The sequence below is a fragment of the Mesoplodon densirostris genome, chromosome 8 (genome assembly GCF_025265405.1).
Source record: "Mesoplodon densirostris isolate mMesDen1 chromosome 8, mMesDen1 primary haplotype, whole genome shotgun sequence".
In the NCBI taxonomy this organism is placed as follows: Eukaryota; Metazoa; Chordata; class Mammalia; order Artiodactyla; family Ziphiidae; genus Mesoplodon; species Mesoplodon densirostris.
The window spans coordinates 93,666,337-93,690,205 of record NC_082668.1 but is presented as its reverse complement, the minus strand read 5'-3'; positions in this window follow the sequence as shown (position 1 = coordinate 93,690,205).

The following is a 23,869-nucleotide window of genomic DNA, read 5'->3' as shown; positions in this document are numbered from 1 at the left end:
AGCTCATGCAGCTCAGTATCCAAAAAACAACCCAATCCAAAAATGGGCAGAAGACCTAAATAGACATTTTTCCAAAGAAGATATACAGATTCCCAACAAACACATGAAAGAATGCTCAACGTCACTAATCATTAGAGAAATGCAAATCAAAACTACAATGAGGTATTACCTCACACCTGTCAGAATGGCCGTCATCTAATAATCTACAAACGATAAATGCTGGAGAGGGTGTGGAAAAATGGGAACCCTCCTACACTGTAGGTGGGAATGTAAATTGATACAGCCACTATGGAGAACTGTATGGAGGTTCCTTAAAAACTAAAAATAGAACTACCATATGACCCAGCAATCCCACTACTGGGCATATACCCTGAGAAAACCATAATTCAAAAAGAGTTATGTACCACAATGTTCATTGCAGCACTGTTTACACTAGCCAGGACATTGAAGCAACCTAAGTGTCCATCGACAGATGAATGGATAAAGAAGATGTGGCACATATATACAATGGAATATTACTCAGCCATAAAAAGGAACGAAATTGAGTTATTTGTAGTGAGGTGGATGGACCTAGAATCTTTCATACAGAGTGAAGTAAGTCAGAAAGAGAAAAACAAATACTGTATGCTACCACATATATATGGGATATCAAAAAAAAAAAGGTTCTGAAGAACCTAGGGGCAGGACAGGAATAAAGACGCACATGTGGAGAGTGGACTTAATGACACAGGGAGGGGGAAGGGTAAGCTGGGACGAAGTGAGAGAGTGGCTTGGACTTATATACACCACCAAATATAAAATAGATAGCTAGTGGGAAGCAGCTGCATAGCACAGGGAGATCAGCTCGGTGCTTCGTGACCACCTAGTGGGGTGAGATAGGGAGGGTGGGAGGGAGATGCAAGAGGGAAGGCATACGGGGATATATGTATATGTATAGCTGATTCCCTTTTTTATAGAGCAGAAACTAACACAACAGTGTAAAACCATTATACTCCAATAAAGATGTTAAAAACAATAAAATAAAATGTGTGAAGAATGTGTGACCTGTCCTCTTTTAGAATCTGCACTCATGGCCGATGAATTTGTAGCACTTCTGAAATCTTTGGCAGCATGAGCAGAAGTTGGTTTCTCTGCAGTGATTTACAGGATTTCTGGGGATGAGTGTTTCCTTTTAGTTAGAGGCAGAAGACCCATCTATTAGAAGCTGCTCTCTGGTTTCTCAGGCATGTAGAAATACACCAGGGTACTTTACTGGGCCATTAGAAATGTGACATTTGAATTGGTCAAGAGGTTCAGAAATCCCGCAAATTTGGGGGTTGAGAAACGGTGCGGTTATAGGTAGTGTAATGGCCTCACTAGTCTATGGATTTTTTTCATGAAATTTAAGTCCCTTATCAGTAATTGATAGGGTGGATAATAAGCAGTTTTCAAACAATCTGATGTGTTTATCAAATACCTTCAGCTTAAGTGAAGCAGGATATTGAGAGTTTTTAGAAGAACATATGTTATGCCTCACAGATGTTGAGAAACACAGCAGGAATGTGTTCAGGGTAACTTTATCTTATATGCTTCAAAATACGATAAGCCTGTCAGCATGTGTAAATGGTAAGGACTCTTATTCACAAGGAATAGAACCTGCCTCAAACAAGGAAGAACACCAAAGGAAACTTACTAGATCCCAGATCTGGGGAAGCCTGAGGCTGGAGCTGTCTTTGTGACCACATTGACCTACATGATGTCCTTGGCTTGCCTTCTCTCCCTCATCCTCTTTCTAAGTAGTAGCCTTATTGCTTTTCTCCTTCATTCCAAATGCTTCCTTCCTTCATGTAGAACCTTCAGGCTTACATTCATCCAGTTTAACTATTCCATAAAGGAGTAAAAAGAGCTTCTTTCTTGCAGGGTCTTATGCAAAATCCAAAAGAAGGACTCCATTATTCCTATAGTGTCCTGTGTTCATCACAAGCCCACTATTTCAACAAATGTATGAGACACTGGTCCATGCAGTGTGAGGAAATCAGAAAAGGACTCTTAAGATCTTGGGCTTCCTACAAAATGGTAGGAGGTATGGGGCATTAACAAATACATAATTTGGGGCAGCATGTGAGATTAAGACAAGAGAAATCTAAAATGGTGGAAATCAGACAGATCAGCTGACTGTGACCAGAGCTCTTTCATGAGGAGAATATTTCATCTGTTTATTGAAGAATGGATTAGATTTCAGTGGTGAGAAGATCAGGAGCAGGAGAAGAGTCATTCCAGAAAAAAAAGGAATGGTATAAAGAACCACAAAGGGACAGGACAAAGGGAAGAGTTAGCAGCTTGATGTGAATAAAATATGGGTTTTGTAAAGGAAGAAATGTGAGCTAAAGTTAGTATGAAATATTGGTATCAGATCATAGAGGACTTTGAGATCTTCAGCTTTAACCTAGTTGTTTCCACTTAAAACAACAACAACAAAAAATGCCGTGTAGGTCCAGTGAAGGTTTTAGAGCAAGGAGAGGCAGGATCAAATAATTCATTAGAGAGTTTCAAATGGCAGTCATAGTGAGGAAGGATTGGATGGGGAATTTACTGTAGCTGGCCATTTCCTTGTATGTCCCACAACCACCTCACATTCAGTGCCACCTCTCCCATTGTCTTTTTGTGGCTGCATCATTTTCTTAGCAATTCTTAGCAATTCAGCCACGGCCGTTGGTGATAATAGGTGACAACATGGATGAGTCACAGTGCTATCCTTGAACACCAACATTTTTATGTGGATGAAAATCAAGTTAAAATGAGTGTAGAAGACACACTGAGAGGAAACACATGGCTGTCTCCTAGCCTGGGGGCCAAGGAGCAGGGACAGTCCTGCCCTCTTCTGCAGGTGAATCGAGCTGGGTGAAGTGAGCTAAAAGTCTAATTGCTATGGACAGACAGACGGGAACCCCAGATCATTCTGAGCAGTGGCAGGTGGGGAGTCTTTCTCAGACTCAGCAGCCAAGTCCTGGAGACAAGCCCCCTTGCAGTAATACAGAGGTCCCCCAGAGGCTTCATCCAGGTCCAGAAAACTTATCAGTATGTATTTGAATACAGGTCAGTGTTATAACCAAGACCTCAAATAATAGTGGCTTAAATCAGATAGAGGTTCATTTTTCTCAGGCAATAATCTGAGCATAAGCAGACCAGAGCTGACATGGCAGGTCACAGCATTAGCAACACACAGCTTCCTTCTCATGGTTTCATCATGTCCATTATCCTACCAATAGGAGGGGGAAGTGGGACCCTACAAGGGTTCACTGAAAGCTGTACACATCACTTCTGCTTGCACTCTAATGCCCATAATGTAGCCATATAGCTGGAAGTGCTCGGGCCATGTGCTCAGCTATTAATAACAGCTGATGCTTACGTAGTGCTTCCTGGAACCAAGCACTGTTCTAAGAGCTTTGCACATGTTGACATACAACAACCCCATGAGATAAGAACTAGAATTATTCCCATTTTACAGATAAGGTAACCAAGCACAGAGACGTGGAGTAACTGACCCAAGGTCATCAGATAGTAAGTGATGGGGGTGACATTCAAACCCTCACAGGCTGGTTCCAAAATGTGTGATTTTAACCATTCTTCAATGTTGCCTCTAAATTCAGAGTTCTGTTAGTAAAGGAGAAAAAGGAGAATGAAAATTAGGGGACGATCAGTTATCACTACTCTAACACCCCAGCATTCATGTTTGTCACACACAGCGATGGCTCCAAGCTTTGGGATACTCTCCATCATTGCTCTGTTCTTTCCAGTTTTCTACACATTGCCATTCACAACATCCTACGTCCCCACGCCACATCCCTGTAGAGATGGCTGACATGATAACTTCCGGTCTAGCCTCCTGGCTTCCAGCCTCCATACTCCAGCCTCCCCTATACTTCCCCACCAAATGGATCTTCCCTAAAAGCCATCTTCTTCATATCATTCCCCTCTTTAGAAACCAACAGGGATAAGCACTACTTAACTGGATCAACTTCCTTCTTCTAAGCCTGGCCTTCACTTTCACAATTTGGTACCAAACATACATTCCAAACTTAGAAATCCCTCCTCAGGGCCCATTCAAATCCTCTCTACAGCTGTCAGATTGGTCTGTTTATGCCATATGTGTTCCTATAACCCAGCTCTTTGGGAAAAAAAGGAAGGGTCACCCATATATGTATAGGAATTTTGCTCGAGTCCTTGGACCACTGAGAATGGCTGCACCTTGCCCCTGTTCGCTTCTCTGAAGTCTACCCATCCCAGCTTGCATCCTACCTGCCCAGTGGCTAACTCAAGAGTTCTGTTCCCATGTGTACTGCATGAATATATGATCAGTGGCTTACCCACCAGCCCATGACATCCACTCCTCCCTGTGCTCTCATTGCTCCTCCCACCCCTGGCCAAAGGTGTTAGCCCTCTTTCTATGTATGTGGTCTTGTACCGCATGAGATGGAGGCCAAGTTTTGTCCTATTGTGATCTCCCATTGCAGTGAGGTGCTCCATATACTTTGCTGATTGGCTAGGGGTTGGTCCTAAGTGGCTTATTTAGTCACTTTTAAGAATCCCTGTAAGCAACATAACTCGGAAAATGATTGTCCACTAGTGTTCCACAATAAGCAAAAATGTCACATTAAGCCTGCTGGATTGCCTAATGTTAAATGTAAAGGAACTAAGAATATGGCATCTTTTCCTTTGCCATGATGTATATTGTCCACATTAGACAGTCAGAAAAAGTAGATATAGACTTGAAAGGATGTCTTATCCTCAGACACTTTCCTGTATTTTGTATAACAAGAAGTATTAAAGAGTTTTTCCAGATATTTGCAGATAAATTTGAGCTGAAATTGAGCATCTCTTCAACTGTGAACATCAGCTATAGGACATGGGGTAGGAAACCAACGGACATTAATGAAAGAGCTTTATTTCAGAAAGGATGGGATCAAGTGCTTCTGGACTGAAGGAGGAGGAATGTACTCTCAAAGGGGTACCTTCCAGAAATCTGGTTTGTGCTGTCGGCTCCAGAGTAAGAAGGAAGAAGTGGTGACGTGAGTATATTTTAAAGTCAGGGCATTGTAAGCTTGGTTTAGACTTCTGAGCTTTCAGAGTGTTTGTTCAGGAGGTGGTTGCCAAGGTTTTACAAATTTGCTAAAAACATTCGGTCTCCTCTTTAGATCCATTCAGTTGATATCATTTTTAGTGACTGCCGAGAATTGATGGAGCAATGAGTCTTTACTAGCACCCATCTAAACTGGACTTTTGTATGGTACATTTTACTTTGATTACATTTTTTCTTTTAGAAATTCCCTGGAAACCAGCTTTGTCTTGTCAACTGAATAACAAGCATGGAATTTATATAATCACTGCCTTGCCACAGTGCAACTGATTTGCATCTTCTGGCTAAATGCAAATTGTCCATCCTTAAGTTCAAGGCATTTGCCTCTCTTTAAATGAACAGCACTAAAGTGACTTGTGGACATGACTGTTTGTTTATCTTGGCTTCTCTCTTTGATCTCATGTTAACATACCTTAATGGCAGGTAATGATTGATAATAGAGTATTGTAAAGTTCAGGTAATAAATACTGCTTAACTCATAATAATGCTGAATAATGTACTTTTTATGACTTGGTTTGTTGGAAAATTTCCTTGTCAGCTTGGTCTAATTGTCCAAACAAAACCACCCATTACTTGAAGAAATGCATGTCCACCTTAGACACATTAATTAGGGTCATGGCTGGGCTGCACAAAGGAATATAGTAACACTTTAGTTATCTTTAAATGTAATCTTTGGACAATCTTACTAATGCTAGACTCAGGTTTAATGAGAAACTTTTGTTTACACTTGCCCTTTGAGGCTCACGAGCCTGCGTTGGAATCTATGGTGATGGCTGTGGACCACATGTACACACACCATGGTCTCTCCTTTGAGGCTTCCAGAAGTCATCAATTCTAGTGGTTTGGACATCAAAAGTCACAAAATTAAGTTTTCTTTGGCATGAGGGGCGGGGGTATTTGTATGAAGAGAAAAGGAAAATCTTTAAAATTTTTTATTGCTAAATATTTGAAGACACATGGCATTGAGATTAGAGTAAAAAGGGGATTTGGTGTCTTGGTGTTGACAAGCTTGGGGGCTGTACATAAAAGTGCTGGGTGAAGAACTACTTGCCCAAATATGGTATTTCCATGATGCTTAACTGACTTTGAAGTCCCAGGAATATTCTAGAGAATATAGTACAATAGAAATCCAGGAGATGACCATGTGGGCTTTTTACAAAACGACCAATGTAACACCCAAGGTTTGACTGCAGAGCATTCCCATAATGAATCCAAAAAAGAAAAAGCACAGATCCATCAGGAAAAAGAATGCTTGGTTTTAAAGTTTGGCATGATTCAATTCATGATTCCAAATGCGTGAACTGCTACTATACTCAATTCAGGGGCTTGTTTCCTGCATATTGTGAAAAAAAATTGTGTGTATAATTTTTCAGATTTGAGCCAAATTGTTATTTCATTGACGACAGTTTCATGTCTTCTTTTATACCTGAAATTCTAAGAAAACCCACAATGGGAAAAATTTGATTCTCACTTTGTTGTAATCACATTATTTTCTCTCCTGACAGGTCTCTATAAATGACTCGTTCTTTAGTTCTTATACATTTATAGTTTTTACTGCCATTAGGTTCCTAGAATGGCTCATTTTGATGAATAATATTGTCCACTTCACACACACATTACTTGATTATCTACCTTAAGTCTTTTTTTTTTTTTTTCTTTTTGGCCACACTGCGAGGCATGTGGAACTTCCCTGACCAGGGATAGGCCCATGCCCCCTGCAGTGGAAGCGCGGAGTCTTAACCACTGGACCACCAGGGAAGTCCTACCTTAAGTCTTATTTTTCTTAAAAGTAGGATATTTCAGATTGACTTTAAAATAAACAAAATCTGTTGGTCCTTAACAATTTTGCCCTTTTATCCTGATGATTTATTTCATGTTCTACTTTAGTCTGTTTTTGCTGAAATTCTTGGAAGATTACAGAATCAAAAATGGCAGTCTTTAGAAATTTGGTTTCCTGGATGTATACATACAAAGATTGGTGTCTTGGTGGGATTGATTTGCTTGCTCCCTTCAAGTAAAAACAAAAAAAACATTTTTTATCATTGTTAAATATGAGAATATGTGCCTAAAACTCTCATAGCAGTTAATAAACCATGGACTTCCAAAAAATGTTCCAGGTTAAGAACTTCATGCATCAAACAATAGGTACATTGCAAATATCACTGCCAATCAACTGCTTTCCCTTTCCTGATGGATCTGTGCTGATGCTGGGTGAGGCTCACAAATTGACATGTCTCATAACTTTTTAAGACAAACTAATGCAGGAGGAATGGTTATTTGACCAGTGTATACTTGGATTACATTCATCTTTTCTGATTTTAAACTCATTTAGATAGGAACCAAGTTTTCAGAATCCTTCAGTTTTATATATAATCTATTTCAAGGGGAATCCATTTCAGCTGTATGTTAATGTCTAAGTAGATATTTTTAAGCAACCCGGAGACAGTTAGTGCAAGTGTTCTCAACCCTGGCTGCATGGTAGAATCATGTGGGGAAGTATTTTTAAACTGTTGCTATCCCGGGTCAACCTAAGAAAACTTAAATTAGAAATCTTGGGGCTGGGACTCTGGCTTTATATGGGTTTTTTTTTTTTTTTAACTTTTCCAGGTGGTTCTAACATGTAGATCAGAAGTTAGAAACCACTGATTGTGTATAATGTTTCTAAAATCCAAGTCTAAGAGAGCCCTTGTGCAGAATTGACTGGGGCACTTGTTAAGTGCACTTTCCCAAGCCACCCTTGCTCAAGACCTACTGAAACAGAACTGCTGAAGGGAGCCTGGAAGCTGAATTTTTCATGTGAACTTCACATGCACATGGAAGTTTGAAATTTACTACTGGGTTTGAAATTTACTACTGGTCTCAGGTTTCACCTAAAGAAAGTTAATCCTCACAACAACCCTTTGCAATGGGTTCTAAGACTACCATTATACAGGTGGGAAAACTAAGGTAACTTTCTGGAGGTCCCAGTTCCACTGTGGAAGCAGGATTTGAGCCTATTGGGTTGACTTGACAGCTGTGCACACAGCTACTACTCCATAGCTCCACAGCCTCTAGATATGAGCACTGCTCTGGGGTGATTACATATGTCCAGCTCTGTGGTAAGTTACGTGTTAATGAAGCACATTAAATAAGGTGAAATGAATGGTGAGGTACAGAAACTGGAGGATTAATTCTGATTGCTGGTGAGGGTTTCAGGAAAGCCTTCATGAAAGGACCAGGCACCTGAGCTGACCCTCTAAGGATGGGGAGGGCTTCTCCAGGCAGAGGCTGTGCAAACACAGGCAGAAGAATGTGTGAGGTGCTCAGAGAATGGCAGGAGTTTTCTATAGCTCAGTGCAGGGTTGTACGAGGTAAGACTGAAGTCTGGAAAAGTAGATTTGAGGCCTTCTGTGGAGGAATTGGATGCAGTTCGCTTCTTACTTATTCCAGCTATAAGCCATTCAACCAATAAATATTTTTATTCTAATACTAGATGGTGGTTAGTGAGCAGAGGAGAAAATTTTTTAAATAGACTCTTTAGTTACTGGCATTCAGGAAGTCATACTCCAGTAGTCACTCATGGATACTTTAAAATATTATTTATTAACTTTTGAGTAGGAACTACCTTTGCATGGGATAAAATCCAGATGAACAGAAGGATGTGAATGAAAAATAAGTCTCCCACCCACCCCTGACCACCAGCCACCCAGCACCCCTTTCCAGAGGCAACAATTGTTGTTCAGTTAGTAAAGCCTTTGTTCTCTCTTCCTTTCCCCGCCCCCACCCCTGCCATGGTCACATGGTCACATGATCTGTGTAGTTGTAAACCCTCCCATTCCCATTAACTCAGATTCGGCCTGGTTATACATTTGCATCCAGGGTTCTCATGGATATTCGTTCAGCAAGCATTACTGAATGCCTACTCTGTGTCTACTTTTGAAGGCCTAGACTGGGGGCTGGGAGAGCAAGAAGAGGTAACACTTGCCCTTAGGGATCACACAGTATAATAAGATAAACCACCAAAAACTAATAATGACAGTGCAATCTGGGAAATGTTGTAATAGCAGTAAATTCATGGCTTTATGAGGATAAGTGGCCTCTAAGGCCCAAGCTCTTTTTAGTTCCCGCTGCCTCTGGGCAGAGAAAGATGCTGAGCCACTAAAGCCCTAGGCTAATGTCATACTTAAGGTGAACTGTATCCTTCCAAAGTCACTGTGTTTTTTATTTTTGCATAACTTGATCAAAATCATTCCTCCTTGTCACAGTCTCTTCCACATCTAGACATTTTCAGATGTGTATTCTCTTGTTATTTTATTATCAATTACTAATCATGGTTACTTATTTTAGTTGATTTATTTTACTCCTAAATTAATTCTCTTTCAGTATAGTTTTGAGTCTTGGGCAGGTGGAATAAACCAAATTTTGTGAGTTTTGTGCCCCTGGCATGTGATTTTGAGCACTGCTTTGTTCTGTTTAATTCTTATGTGGTCCCCCTGAAATATCAATAGGTTATGAATATTCATAAGAGTACAGGTGGCAGTAACTCCTTTCACAAAAAATAATGCAGCATGTAGCACATAAAATTTTTATTCTTTTGAGGCAGTTTCCCAAGCTGTGTTCCAAGGACACATTTCCTAAGATATTAATAGATATTATACTGAAAAAAATTCTATGGTTCAGTAAGTTTGGATATGAAGAAATAAATGGGCTTCTTTACTCCAGAAATTTTTAAAGCCTTTAGTATGTTAACCTACGTTGTGAATTTCTAGGAGAACATTGTATGTGGTGCTTCTCAAACTTATTTGACAATGAAAACTAGTTTTTGTTAATTTTTTAGAAATATAGCCATTGTCCTCTTGGGACATTCTGTTTTATTAGATGACTGATGATGTCTAGTGCAATAGATTCTGCATGTGAAATGCCCCCAACAAATGGCTCTCCATCAGAAGAGAAACACTCTTAAAAGTAGCCAGATATATACATATTTATAGTTACAAACCATGTGTGTGTAACTAAAGTGGAAGCTTATTTCTTTGTGTTGATGGAACTTCTGGTTTACTTTCTTAAGCTCTTTACTGTGTCCTGGCAAAGCCTTGAATGTGGATGGCTCTGACTTGACTTCAGAAAGAGCCCCTTCAGCTCTGGGGCTGGCCTTCTCGCATTTGATTCCTCTCTCCCTTTTCAGCCTTTTGATTTTTGTTAACACTCCCCTCTTTCCTCTTCTCCAGCTGCTCCCGCTGCCTTTGGGGAGATGTGGACAAGAGACAATGACTGTGAAGATGGCAAAAACAGGCAGAGTGGGGAAAGACTTAACAGAGAGCACAGAGAAGGGGATGGGGAATTATGAACCCAGGTAGAGGAGAGGAGCATGGCAACCATGGGCCTCTAACAATCATCTCTAAACACTTACGCCTCATCATTTCTCCTTGTGGGCAGATGGGGGATCGAGTGGCATGCAAATCACATAAACCCAGACACCAGAAATGTTCACAAATTGCCGGGGAGGGTTTGGCAACAAAGAGGAATGTTGTCATCTTTGTTGCTATGTGATGAAGACTATTTTGGAAGTTCCTTAGGAAAGTTCTAGCCAGACAAGTTTTTCCTTTTTGTTGTCACTTCCCCCACCATCAGATTCTATGCATCTATGGTCTTACCTATGTTCATAGAATGAACGAAGCTGTAGTTGACCTCCATCTGTAGCCATTCTCATTGCATTGCTGAGAATGAAGGAAAAGGGTGTGAAGGGAAGAAATAGGCTCAGAAGCTCAGAAAATCACCAGTGGATGGATGAGTGGAACATAAGAAGCTGCAGACAGAGGTGAGCAGACTTCAAAAGAAAACCTTTCTTAGGGTGTATTACTTAGGATTATATTCAGATGTGAGGGACCAAAAAAACCAAGATAACAATGGTATACATAAGATAGAATTTTATTTCTCTCTTATCTAGGAGTGTGGGTAGGCAGTGTGGGGCTGGTATGGTGCACCATACACCTTATATCTTTTCTATTAGAGGCATGGCCTTCACCCCATGCTCCAAAATGCTAACATCAGCATTGTAGGCAAGAGGATGGAGAAAGGAAGGAAAAAGAGAGTGAGGGAGACAAAGGGCAATTATGTACTCTCCTTTCAGGAAGGTTTCTGCAATGACTATCCAACATCCTGCTTACATCCCATTGACTATAAGTGGAATTGACCAATACCTAGTCGCAGGAGAATCTGAGAAATTCAGTTTTTATTCAGGGCAGCCATTTGTCCAGTCAAAACTTGAGCTCATTTACTGTGGGAGAAGGAGATAACCAATGTGAGATTGGGGAATGTGGTAGACTGTGTAATTATTCACAGAATTGTTTAGTCCCTCACTTGCCACTGACATTAGATTTGGCCACATGACTTACTTCAATCAATGAAACATAAGCCAAAGCTTTAAGAGCCAACCAGTAGTTTACCACATCCTCTTTGCCCTCTGCCATGGGACTGGCAATGTTCCGGTCACTGGAACATCACTGGGTCCTGGAGGGGAGATGGCACAGAGCAGAGATGCAGCTGGCTTGTGACAGACCTGAGACATGAGTGGAAAATCAACTTGAGATTTGGAGGTCATTTGTTACTGCAGCATAACTTACCCCAGTGGTTTCAAAATACAGTTCCCAGACCATCACCATCATCCTCTTCCAGGAACTTGTTAGAAATGTACATTCTCAGCCCCACCCTAGACCTACCGATTAGAAACGTAGGGGCAGGGCCCAGCACACTGTGGTTTTAACAAGTCTTCCAGGGGATTCTGATATGGCTAAAGTGTTTGAGCCACTGTCCTGGTCTATTTTGACCGAGATGGGGGACTAGAAGTGTCTGTCTCACACATGGGCTTGACTGTCTGCTACCTATAGGTGGAACTAGGGAGCAAGGGCTGCCATCTGTTCCTCATGCGAGAGAGAAAATAAATGGATTCAGTAACTATGAGAGTGAAGGTAGCATCTTCCTGTCATTTGGTGTGACTTTAGCCCCAGGGAAATAGACCAGGAAATTTGTTATTGCAAGAAGTGGATAGTTGTACCCGTATCCTTGAAGAAGCAGGAGTAGAGTGATGCATTAGAAGTGGATTTCTCACTTCTTTGACCTTCTGGCACCCTACTGTTACGATTGGAGTGCACACAAACCACTAAAACAACGTATCTTACATGTTAAAGTAAATTGCCCTATTAAATGGCCTATATCTGACTTTTACCAGATACTACCACCTCAAGACAGTTGAGTCACCCTAGTTTGTTCCAAAACATGGCTGACAAATTACACTTTGAATTCTCAGATGTGTTGAGAATGATGTGTGTGCATCCTGCAGAGAGAAAAACCTGAGGCTGTTCCCAGAAATCCCTATAGAGTAGGGCTGGAAATAAGCAATGGACACATCCTCACAGTAAGTCTTTTTTTTTGGCTGCGTTGGGTCTTCATTGCTGTGTGTGGGCTTTCTCTAGTTGCAGCGAGCGGGGTCTACTCTTCGTTAAAGTGTGCAGGCTTCTCATTGCAGTGGCTTCTCTTGTTGCAGAGCACAGGCTCTAGGCACACGGGCTTCAGTAGTTGTGGTGTGTCGCCTCAGTAGTTGTGGTGTGAGAGCTCTAGAGAGCAGGCTCAGTAGTTGTGGCAAATGGGCTTACTTGCTCCATGGCATGCGGGATCTTCCCGGACCAGGGATCGAACCCGTGTTCCCTGCATTGGCAGGCGGATTCTTAACCACTGTGCCACCAGGGACGTCCTCACAGTAAGTCTTTGGTGCCTTTTTCACCCCCTTGCAGAATTTTCTGTATTATCCAGATTGCTTTGGTCTACTGGACAGAACTCCATATTCTAGATGTTTCCTAAGAATCCAACGTCTCCGTTTTCCTGTGTATTCTCTTATGACTCCAGATTTGATGATTAAATGGATGGGAACTAAGATATCTGCTGGTATCTTACTCTCTTAGATGTAGATTTTATTTCAACACTGCCAATCTAAAAGTATGAAAGCCCATGGTACAGGCTCTAGGAGATGTCTGTGAAGAGGACCATGAAGAGAAGCCAAACCAGGGCAAAGTGTGGGAGGAGAGAGTGAACCATGTGTGAGGCCAGCAGTCTTGGCATGTGGTGGGAAGGTGGCACTCATGCCCCTCCTTACTTCAGGTGACTGACTGTATTTCCCCCTCTGCTGTGCTTTTGTGAGAAATCCAGGTTTCAAATAAAAATACCAAATAACCCTAATGAGGCAGCGGTTTAGCTTGAATCAGCAACATTCTGCATACGTTTGCCTCGCAGTGTGAACTGAGCAAACCTCCCCATTGTGTGAAGGAGCAGGCACCTCATTTGCTGCCTGTGGCTGAAGAGTCACCACATTCAAAAGAACAAACACGATTTCCCTAGGATATACCTTTGAATGTGCTATGGTCAGTTCTCAGACTAAGCTTTTATATTAGTCATTTGGCATTTTTCTGAGTCCACATGGAAACCCCACTGTCTCATCCTACTGAACGTTCTCTGCAAAATACCGCTGCATCAAACCCAAATGTCCTGAACTGCGTGGGAGAAAACCACAGAGGACACAGTTCTGGCCCTGATTCCTGAGCAGACTTTCTCCAAAACCCCAGTGCCTCTTTGCCTGGGACCATCTCCAGAGCAGTGCAGGGCCCAGGACAAATCCTCACCTCCACTTCCTAATATTTTCCTATAAGGAAGATAAGATTTAAGTGAATGTCAAGGGGAGCAGAAAACTAGAAGATGTCACACAAAGGCATCATGATGCTGAGAGTGGGGACAGGGGTGAGTTGTAAGGAAGGAACACAGGCCCAGCATTCCCTCTGCTTGTGGGTCTATGAACTATCAGGGTCTTTTAACACTGGTTACTTGACCTTGACAGTGAATTTTGAAACTCTATAAATAGAGGTTCTTTCTTTCCTTGGAAACAAATAGAATTGCTCTGAACTGTTTAGTAACTGTGGGGAGAATATGACAAATGAGACAAAGGCAAGCAGCTTCTTTAAATTTCTTCCTGCCTCAATTTATTTTCAAGACCAAACAGACATTGGGTCACTTGGCTTTTGGGGATCAGTCCATGGAAATTTCTGGATTCTGATGCTGATGAGCCAACAGTGGAAGGTTCTGCACAGAATTCGGAGGTGAATGATATCCCTGAAGCTGCTCTTCACTGGGGTGGCTTGTTGGAGTGACCTACCCAAATGGGTATAGGCATAGGATGGGATGACCCTCGGCTGGGATATGGCTCCTACATATCAGACCTCTTGCCTGAGTGTTCCTTGTCTGTCTCTGCCCTTTTCTTCCCCCAGGTTTTTATAGCTGTGCCTCTTCCTGGTCTGATGGCTAATCACTATTATAGACACTCTTTCTGGGAATATCTTAGCTTCTAACCTAAGCTGCACAATTGTAGTGACCTCTTTCACCATGATTATTACTGAACCAGGTTCAGTTTCCCTGTTGCTCAGCAAGCCAGAATGCTAGGACACCCAAGTTTGCAGCAAAGAGAGTTTATTTACAAGGCAGCCAAGTGAGGACACAGGAGAACAAGCCTCAGATCTGCCTCCCCAAGGGCAAGGGGCTGGGGTATTTATGGGATGAATATAAAGAAGCAGGGTGGTCTGGGGCGTGGGGGGCATGGGCACCGTGGGGAAAGGTGATTGGAAAAAGGGGTGGTAATTGTCGCTCTGTGCAGGTGTAACTGAGCTATAGGCCTCTGCACGTGCTTAGCATGATCTGAGGGTGGAGTTTCACCCCTCTGATGTCAAAACATCATTAAGGGGACACTTATGCATGCCCAGTTGGAGGGTCCGTGGTCCTATCCAGTCTTAACCAGCTCAGCTCGAACTAGACACAGCTGACTCCATTCCTGGAAAACAACTCAGGCAAACATCTTATTGTTTAGGCTCCCTGCTGCTTGGAGGATGTGCAGGTCTTTTGTAGCAACAATTAAAACTACCTTGATTAGTGAAGGCAGGTGAAATGGATTTGACTAATGATTACCCATGGTTTCAGTGTCCCTATCTTTTGATCATTCCTCAGTCTTGAGGGAAGAGGGGCAATGACCACTCTGGGTACTTACTGCTAATAAGGGGCATAGACCTCACAAGCGCTTGAAGAACGAAACAGTTTAGCAACTCATCATTTTCTGCAGTTCACAGGAATAACTTAAAAACAATATACATATTCTAATGAAGGCAAATTACTTGCTATTTTATCATTTTTATATTCACAGTCAAAACTTGCGCAGCATTCCAAACCACAATGGTAGAGACTTAATAAAAGGCTAAAGACATCATCCCCACCAGCCCTACCCCTTCCATCTTAATAGGATCCGATGAGTTCCCACACCAAGGAGGAGGTGTGGGGGGCACACCGGTGTGGGGGGCACACCCTCCCAGGCATTGACAGTGTCCCACCCTATGGCACAAACATCAGTCTAGCCTTCAGGTTGTCATGTGGCTGAATTCTATTCCCTACTGGAAGAAAATGTATGCTGCCATTAGGAGCTAGGTTGCCCAGTCCACTTCTCCCTGCTGGAAGAGAGTGGTATTTTTGCATTATCCCTCCCCTCAGGTAAGACCTCTGCCCCAAAGACCTCACCATCTCATTCCTAGCCTCAGGGCATTGACCTGGCTGCTACTGGTATTGCTGTGGCTCAGAACTGCACTGAGGTGCATTTTCTCCTCCTTTCTGTATTCTCTTCTGTCTCACTCCTCCTGTTTTCTTTGTCTCTCCCACATCATTATACTGTCCCTCAGTATGATATTTTCCCACAGTTTTTCTTACTCTGTCTTCCTCTCCTTCCAGGAGATTCTGCCCTTATACAAAATGTCATCATCAAGCCAAAAACAGTAAACAAGAGAAAGTTTCCAAACAGTAAATTCTATTTTTAAAAAAATTCCATATTAGTATCTGTGAGTCTAATTTACTATATTTCCAACTTTTTATTTTGAAAAATTTCAAACCTACCAAAAATTTCCCAAATGGTACAAGGAACACACATACGGCCATCACCTAGGTTCACCAGTTGTGAACATTTTGCCACATTTGTTTTTTCTTTCAGTGTGTATATATTCATTATTATTTATTGTCTTGCTGAATTATGTAAGAGAAAGTTGCCGACATCATAACTCTTTATCCCTAAATACTTCAACATGTATCTCTTAAGAACAAGAACATTCTTTCACGTAACCACAACATAATTATCAAATGCAGAAAATTTAATAGTGGTACGATACTACTATCTAGGAATTCAGCCCTGTGAGTCTATTTAAATATTTGAAGGAAGAATCTGCATTTGGCTTTGGTTTACATAATCTAAAAATAGGGTTTTATTGTAGTTTCACCAAAATCCACATCAATAGGAATGGGTGGTAGCCTCAAGGAAATGCTTTTCCCCCCTTATTCCTTAATTGATTTCACTTACAGAACACATATACTGCTGATAACATCTGTCAGCCAAAGGAAATTAGCTGATGAACTGTAGTGTTAAAATCATTGAAAAAGCATCGGTGGGGGTGTGTTCTAGACCCACAAAGATCAGTGCCTAGTTTGGAGATAACTTTCAGAGCCCTTACATGATATTTTGATATAATTTGATTTCCTGAGAACTCACATTTAGGGGCATAACCAATCCAGCTTCTTCCAGGGATATATTTATAGTAGATAACCCATTCAGAACAACAACAGAGACGAAGTTGAAATGGAACCCATAGCTCTTTGTTGTGTTTTTAAAGGGAGAGGTGTGTGCTTATACATATGTCAACAAGCAGGCAGACATTGGGCAACACTGTTGGCTTAAGAGCATCTGTATTCCTGCATCCCAGACAAATAGCTCTGCCTGACAACCACTGAAGTCCAGGGTCAACTTGAGATGGATTGCACCAACAGGATTGGAATAAACCCAAAGAGACACCTTCCCAGCAACCCACCAAACCCAAATCAACGCCCCTGAAATTTGTACCTTTCCTCATTTGGTTGTTCTCCTGCAACATTAAGAGGACATCCAGTCTTTTGCCAAAAGGGATTTGTCCTTTTTATCTAGTCAGGAGAGTGCTTCAGCTATTTGCATTTCTGAATTGCTTAGCTGCCCAAGCATGCTCTGTGTGTGCTGTTTGAAATGTGTCATTGAGGCACGTGACTGCTGTTCTCAAGCTGATGTTGGACTTTCTCCAACAAATATGGATTATGTTAAAGTCGGTTCTGAATTGACGAGGATATGTTAATAACTCCCAGATGGGCATCTCTGTGCTCTCCAGCAGGGAAATGCAAGCAGTCTATGGCAGGAGCAAGTGTTTGGCAGGTCCATCATTCCGTCATTAAAGGCCACATTATTACTTACAACTGTGCTTGCATGACAATGGCTGCTATGAGCCCAGCCTCACAGTCATCAGCACTAGGAATGTGCTTCTAGGTAAATTGTTTTCCAGGTGGGGAAAAATATTTTATATGAAATCTCCCTCTTCCTAGCCCCAAATAAGATATGGTGAATGAGTCAAGAGGCAGGGTAGGAGGGGGCCGTCTACGCTGGTTCTTGGAGACCCGGGACGAGGCAAAGATATATGGCCAGGGATATATGTCTAAGGACCCTTGTGCAGAACAGCCCTTGCTCAATGAAGCAGCTTTTCTCAGTGGCTGTCCTGAGCTGTGTCCTTCAATGCAGACTTCCTGTCCTAGCAAGTTCCAGTTGGAAGAATTAATTATATTAGAGTTGTTTACATTGTGGGCGCAGCTTCCATTAATGGCATATTTTCTTTGTCTTTGATTCTTAAGCTATAGGATATGATTGTTTTACAATTGTTTTTAAAAAGGAAATAAAAAAGGTGCATCTTCTGTAATCGTATTTCCAGTCAAGAAAGAAACAATATATTTGATGTTAAATACCCATGTGACAGCTATTACCTAGGAGTATGCAATCATGGACTATGTGGCTCTTACAGTTAGTTGTGATGAAATTGGATATTAAGATGAAAGGGAATAATTTGACAGAAGAAGAATCATTTTGGTGACTGTGTAGGTACTGCTGCAGATTTGCCATATTTCAAAGTGGTGAGAGGCAACAGGGTCTCCATTTGCAGAGTAAATGCTTCATGTGCATTTCTTTCACTTAGGATATAAAGTAATCTTTTATCCCAATGTATATGTTGTGGTGAGAATGACCAAGAACGATAAAAAGTAATTGAAAACATTGAGTTGCAGATGATACGCTTTCGCCTTTGCTCTAGGTCCCCATTTCAATAACAAGTAATCCAGCCACAGCAAGTCCCCTTGCTTTTCCAGTCAGGTATTTTATGATGTCATTTCACCTATATGTCCTCTTTTACATTTAAAAGTATAAAACCACATCTGCCAATAACATTAGGAGGAACCATTTAGGATTTCATTTTTTACAAGGCAGCAGCACTAAATGCCATTGATTCCCAGCATGCCCTGGTACATTTTTAATGCTAACGGTCGGGATTTTAAAACATTTCATTATAAGTCATTAAAAAATATCTAAGATCAGCAAAAGATTTCACAGAGCTTCTGCATTGAGCCTGCCTGAAGAGGGTTTGTATGGGTGTGGGACTGTGAAAGTTAACAATTTGGATATTCCAAAAGGGTGGCGGCAAGATCATTTGGCTCACAAGGGTTACCATAAGGCATGGCCACAGAGCTCCCTGTCTCCAGACCATTTTTGCCATCACCTGCATGCAACCTACCCCAGTCCTTTAGAAGTGTCATACTTCCTTATCTGTGAATATCATGAAGTCTGATAGCCTAAGAGTTCACACAACACTGAAAGATTGTGTATTTATTGAATATGTCTTCGACTTACCCTCACATTGAGGAATGTAAAAGACAGCCCAGTGGATTTGGATCCACCAACCCCAATGTACAATGTACCCCTCCTTGTCTGAGCTGGCCCAAGCAACATAAAAGGGGGAAATTGGTGCTTAAAAGACACTATTAGCTTATTGACCCTGGGTATTTCTTAAGACTTCAAACGTACTTTTGTATCGTTAATATTTCATTAAAGAACCTCAATTAATGAATTTCTGTTTGTAGAAAGTTTGGGGAGTTGGCAGGTACAATAAAAATAGAAGATACTCTATTTTAATGGCCATTAAGTTGAAACTTCCTGAGATACTATAAAACCCCAGTTAGTTAGCTGAATATCACCAATGGTTCATCATTGTCATTAGGTATTAATTAGGCAGCTACAGAGTGCTAGACTCTCTGCAAAATTCACAAAAGCTACTGTTGCTGTTTGGGGGAAACTTAACTTCCAGGGGTGGTGGTCTTTGTTGTTGCTACGTTACCATTTGTAATGAACATTTGTGGAATGAAGGACTTGGTATTATGAAAGAGCTTTACAGTTTCTGTAGCCTCAATAGCTCATAGCACACAATGTTACATTTACAGGAAAGGAAACCAACTTAGAAAGAGGTTATGTGGCTGAGCTGGCATTGCCGTCAAGACTTTTTGATACCCTTTTAAATGTTATGTCACCTTTAACAGAACATACTCTGACAACTCAAAACGGTATAAAGTAGGAGAGTTTGAGAGGAGAGACCCTTGTGTAAAAGCACCAGCGGTATTAGTCAGAGATCATCAACACAGGCGAAGGGGCGAGTTTTCTGATTTTTCCTTCTCTACCCTTTACCATATAGGACAGTATTCTCCTCATAATGGCACTCAACTTTCTGGATTGTTAAGAAGAAGCTTATAAGAGCAATTGAAAGTAATATGGGCATTTTAATATTGTGACACTTAATGCTACATAAAACCTTTGTTTCCTCCAGGTTTATTGAGCTGCTGTATTAGATTTCCTGCTGTATGAGCAGGAAGATTATGGTGGCTTAGGTCTAAGTATACTTTGGGGAGGCATTTTCTATTTTCTCTATAAATAGTCTTTCTAAAGCAACACAATTGTGTGACTATTAATGTTTATATTGCATTATACATCTTCCAAAGTTTATTATGCATAGTGTGTAGAGTATTGTAACCAAAGGAAATTTTTTGTCTATGAAATAATCTGGGAATTGTCATTATCAAAGTAAATCTATTTTACTTATTATTTCATCAGTAGGATTTTCATGCTTTGGTGTTACATTACAGTGTTATGTTATTACGTCTGTAAGCTTCTAGGGGCTAGAATTTATACATATATATGCACACATCCACATGTATGCATGTACATGTCATGTTTTGAAATAACAGCTATAGCAGAACTGAAAGACTAACTTTAAAATGGAAATAATGTAATTTAGGTGAATCCAAAAAGGGGAGAAAACTTGGAAAATCTTGGTTTCAAGTGTATGGTTTTTACAGGTAAAAAATTTGATGAAGAGGGCTATTGTTCAGAGCATGCATCAAAGCTTATTTTTCATACTGAAACAGTTTCTCAGGCTTAATGAAAATAACCAAATCATTAATTCCCTTTTTAAATGTGCAGAATAATTCTCACAAGTGCATGGGAAATTGTAGCCCTGCAAAAATACAGCACAGATTTCAACTTGGGTTGTACTTTTCTTCCTTTTCCTGGGGAAACATAACCAATGGTGAAATTGCATTGCTTTGTATGAGTAATTTAATGAGCAATTTCTTCAGAATTTATATGAAAAGGGCCCCAGACCCAGCACTACAGGTCCTCCCAGAGCCCCTTTTCCTTCCATACATAAATAACCAGTTTCGTTATGTTCAAAAACATAGCATGAGAGAAACCAGTGTTGAGGGTTGTTACATCGAAAGAAATGAAAGATTATCTTCTCCAAGCAGCAGAAATTAGATGTATTGGGCCTACCTTTGAATCACTCTTAGCTTCAGATAGAACATGACGTATGGGTAATCTGCAATTTGCTAGGGGCATTGTTAGCATGCTTTGCCTCCGGGGTAGGATTTTAACCAGGCCTCCAGCAGCTGTGTGTTTGGCATCTCAGCCGCATTAGGTATACAGAACCCCCCTGCTATTATCCTGGTGAAACCTGTGCCAAGGCCCCTGGTGACACAATAGAGGTATTAGGTCAGATGAGTTACATTAAGTGGCAAGTGATAAATTCAAGATGACAATTCAAAACAGCAGTGTTTCTTCTAGTAATTAATTCCAGTGGTGCCTGAGGTGGAGCTTGGTTGCTGCCACTGGTGTGGCAATGCTGCGTAGCTAATGAGAAAACATTACAGCGAGGATTAGGGGCCTGTGCATTCTGGCAGGCTGAGGTCACTATGATTAGGAAATATTAACACAGACTTACTGTGATAAACCATATACACCCAGGAAATTTAATTTTTATTTTTTTCATGTAAAAACTGGTAAACACTACACAGTGTAGTAATTCACTAAGTGGGCTGTGGAGAGGGGTGAGGCATTCCACCCTGGGTCTGGGGCAGCCCCTCAAGGGCTATTGGGATGGCGACAAAAGGGCTTGCCAGAGCCACTGGCCCTTTTTTCTTCTGTCTGTGGACATAATGTCTTTGGCACATAGAGACGCTATAAAATGTTAGGCCTCTTTTACTTTTCTAAATGTGACTTAAGACCTTTTGTTATGTGACTCATCCTCCTTGCTTAAGAAATGACTGCACCGGTTGTATGGTGGTCTTGTCAAGCAGTGGACAAGGTGTTTACCTCCTCTTGCTAAGTCCTCAACGAGGGTACCTTTGATTTCATAGTGCTATCAAGTTTTCAGAGGGCTTGCTCACATTTATTCTCAGTGCCAGACCATCCTGTGACCTATGTAGAAGAAGTGGTGCTACTCCAATTGGATAAATGAGAAACTTGAGGCCAGAGTAGTCAAGGGCATGGGTTGAGATCACACAGTCAGGTGGCCCATGTTGGGCCTAGAACTCAGCACAAAACACCTAAGATGTTGCTTATCTGAATGTCTTATAGAGAAGGATGCAGAGCCAGCAGTCAAAGCTGTTTCCTTTAAGATTCCCAAGGAATATTCTGCTGGGCATCCTTTTGTGCATATACACATATGTGTGCATGAGCATACCTACATGCACACACACATACACACACACACACACAAAATGGGAGCTCATTCCTAGTGAAGGACTTTTAGTTTGAGCAACTACAGATGTCTTGCAGTGTATTGGATATATGGCCTATAAAATACCTATTAAACACTTTGCCTTTGGCACTGAAAGATGAACTGCTTCTAGAGGTAAGACTGTTTCCTTATCACCTGCCATAAACTGGCTCTGGTGTTTGATACTCAAGTTCAGTACGTGCTCTGTCCCGTACGTATGTGTGTGAGTGGAGGGAGATGAGTAGAAAGGCCATCAGCAACACGTGTTCTCTGAAATGTTGAAGTGCTACCAGACGCTCACTTACATCTTTATGTCCTGAGCTTCTTAGTTTATTAAGAAGTCGATTGCATTTTAGAGAAAATAAGAAAAACTATAAATTCAGTGTATTTTCTTGTTTTTCTGAATTCTGTATAACAGATGATATTGATCTTGTATTAATGACAATGAAATTTAGCTAGTTCCATTTTCTAAAATTGTAGAAATAATGGAGTGAGCTCTTACTCCATGATAGTAGAAGAGGGGAGGCTCAGTTTCAACGAAAGAACAATTAAAAACCACTCATAATGTCTGTGTAACTCTTGTCACTTTGTGTATGAGAAACAGGAAAAGTCAATATTTAGGAAGTAAATCTAGCATTTCTTTACATGTTTTGAGCTGATGATTTGAAAAAGCACCAAAGAGTTTCTATAAAACGTTTTCTTAACTCTGTAATTGAAGTGAGCAAAAATGAAACTCTTATGAAAATAAGATGTCCACATTAGTAAAGGAGCAGGTAGAATGGCCAACCCCGATCCCTGGATCATCCACAGCAGGCACGAGTGAATAAACTAATGTGCGATGAAAGGCAATGAATTTGAGTAAACTCAAATGTTTTTTATCTTAATTTTTATATTTTAACCTTGAAATAGTCCAGTCTTTTTGCTTCCTTAAGTTTCCATAGTTGAACAAGAGCATTATGCAAATCACTTTCTGGAGACTAAAAATCTATTGAGAAAAAAAAAAAAACTTCAGAAATGTGTAGGGATTCATAGTTCAAAAACATGACCCTAAATTGACTTCCATTTTAGGTAAGGAGAGAAGACTGTATTTCCTTTCTAAGTGCTTAAAATGATATTTTGTTCAATTTATATCATACTGTTTAATGATCTAACTTTATCTGTAAGTTCACAGTGAAGAATTTAAAATATTCCTTTAGTAAAGAGGAAAGGAAATTCACATGTCAGGCTTTGGATGGGATGTTCTTTTTTCCCAAAGACAAGTCAGAAAATAAAAACTTTCTAACGTTTTGAAGCTTGTCACATGTCTAAATCACTAGACAGGTTTTACTACTTAAAACAATGCCAAATCTTACATAGAAAAGGTTCTAGAACAAAACTGTTATTTCATCTGGATTCAAACCTGCTCTCACCTTCTGTCTAATCATCTTTTTTTAAATTAGGCACTTGGATATTACATGCGAACCTGAAACCTATCAGAAACCAGGCAATTTCTTCTTTGTTTCTGACAAGCTTCAAGTTGCTCAGAGCCTCACATTTTAAAAATATTTTCTGTTGTGCTATGAAAGGAAGAGCACTGTACTGGAAACCCAAAGATCTAGGTTCCAGTTCTGGCCCTACCTCTGACTCACTGTATGAACTGTAGGCCTCAGTTTTCTCATGTGTGAAATGTGAGAGAAGGTTTCCAAACTTGTCCTCAATCATATCATATGCACTTAGAAGACTTTCTTTTTAAAAAATTATTTAGAGAGTATTTAAATTATAT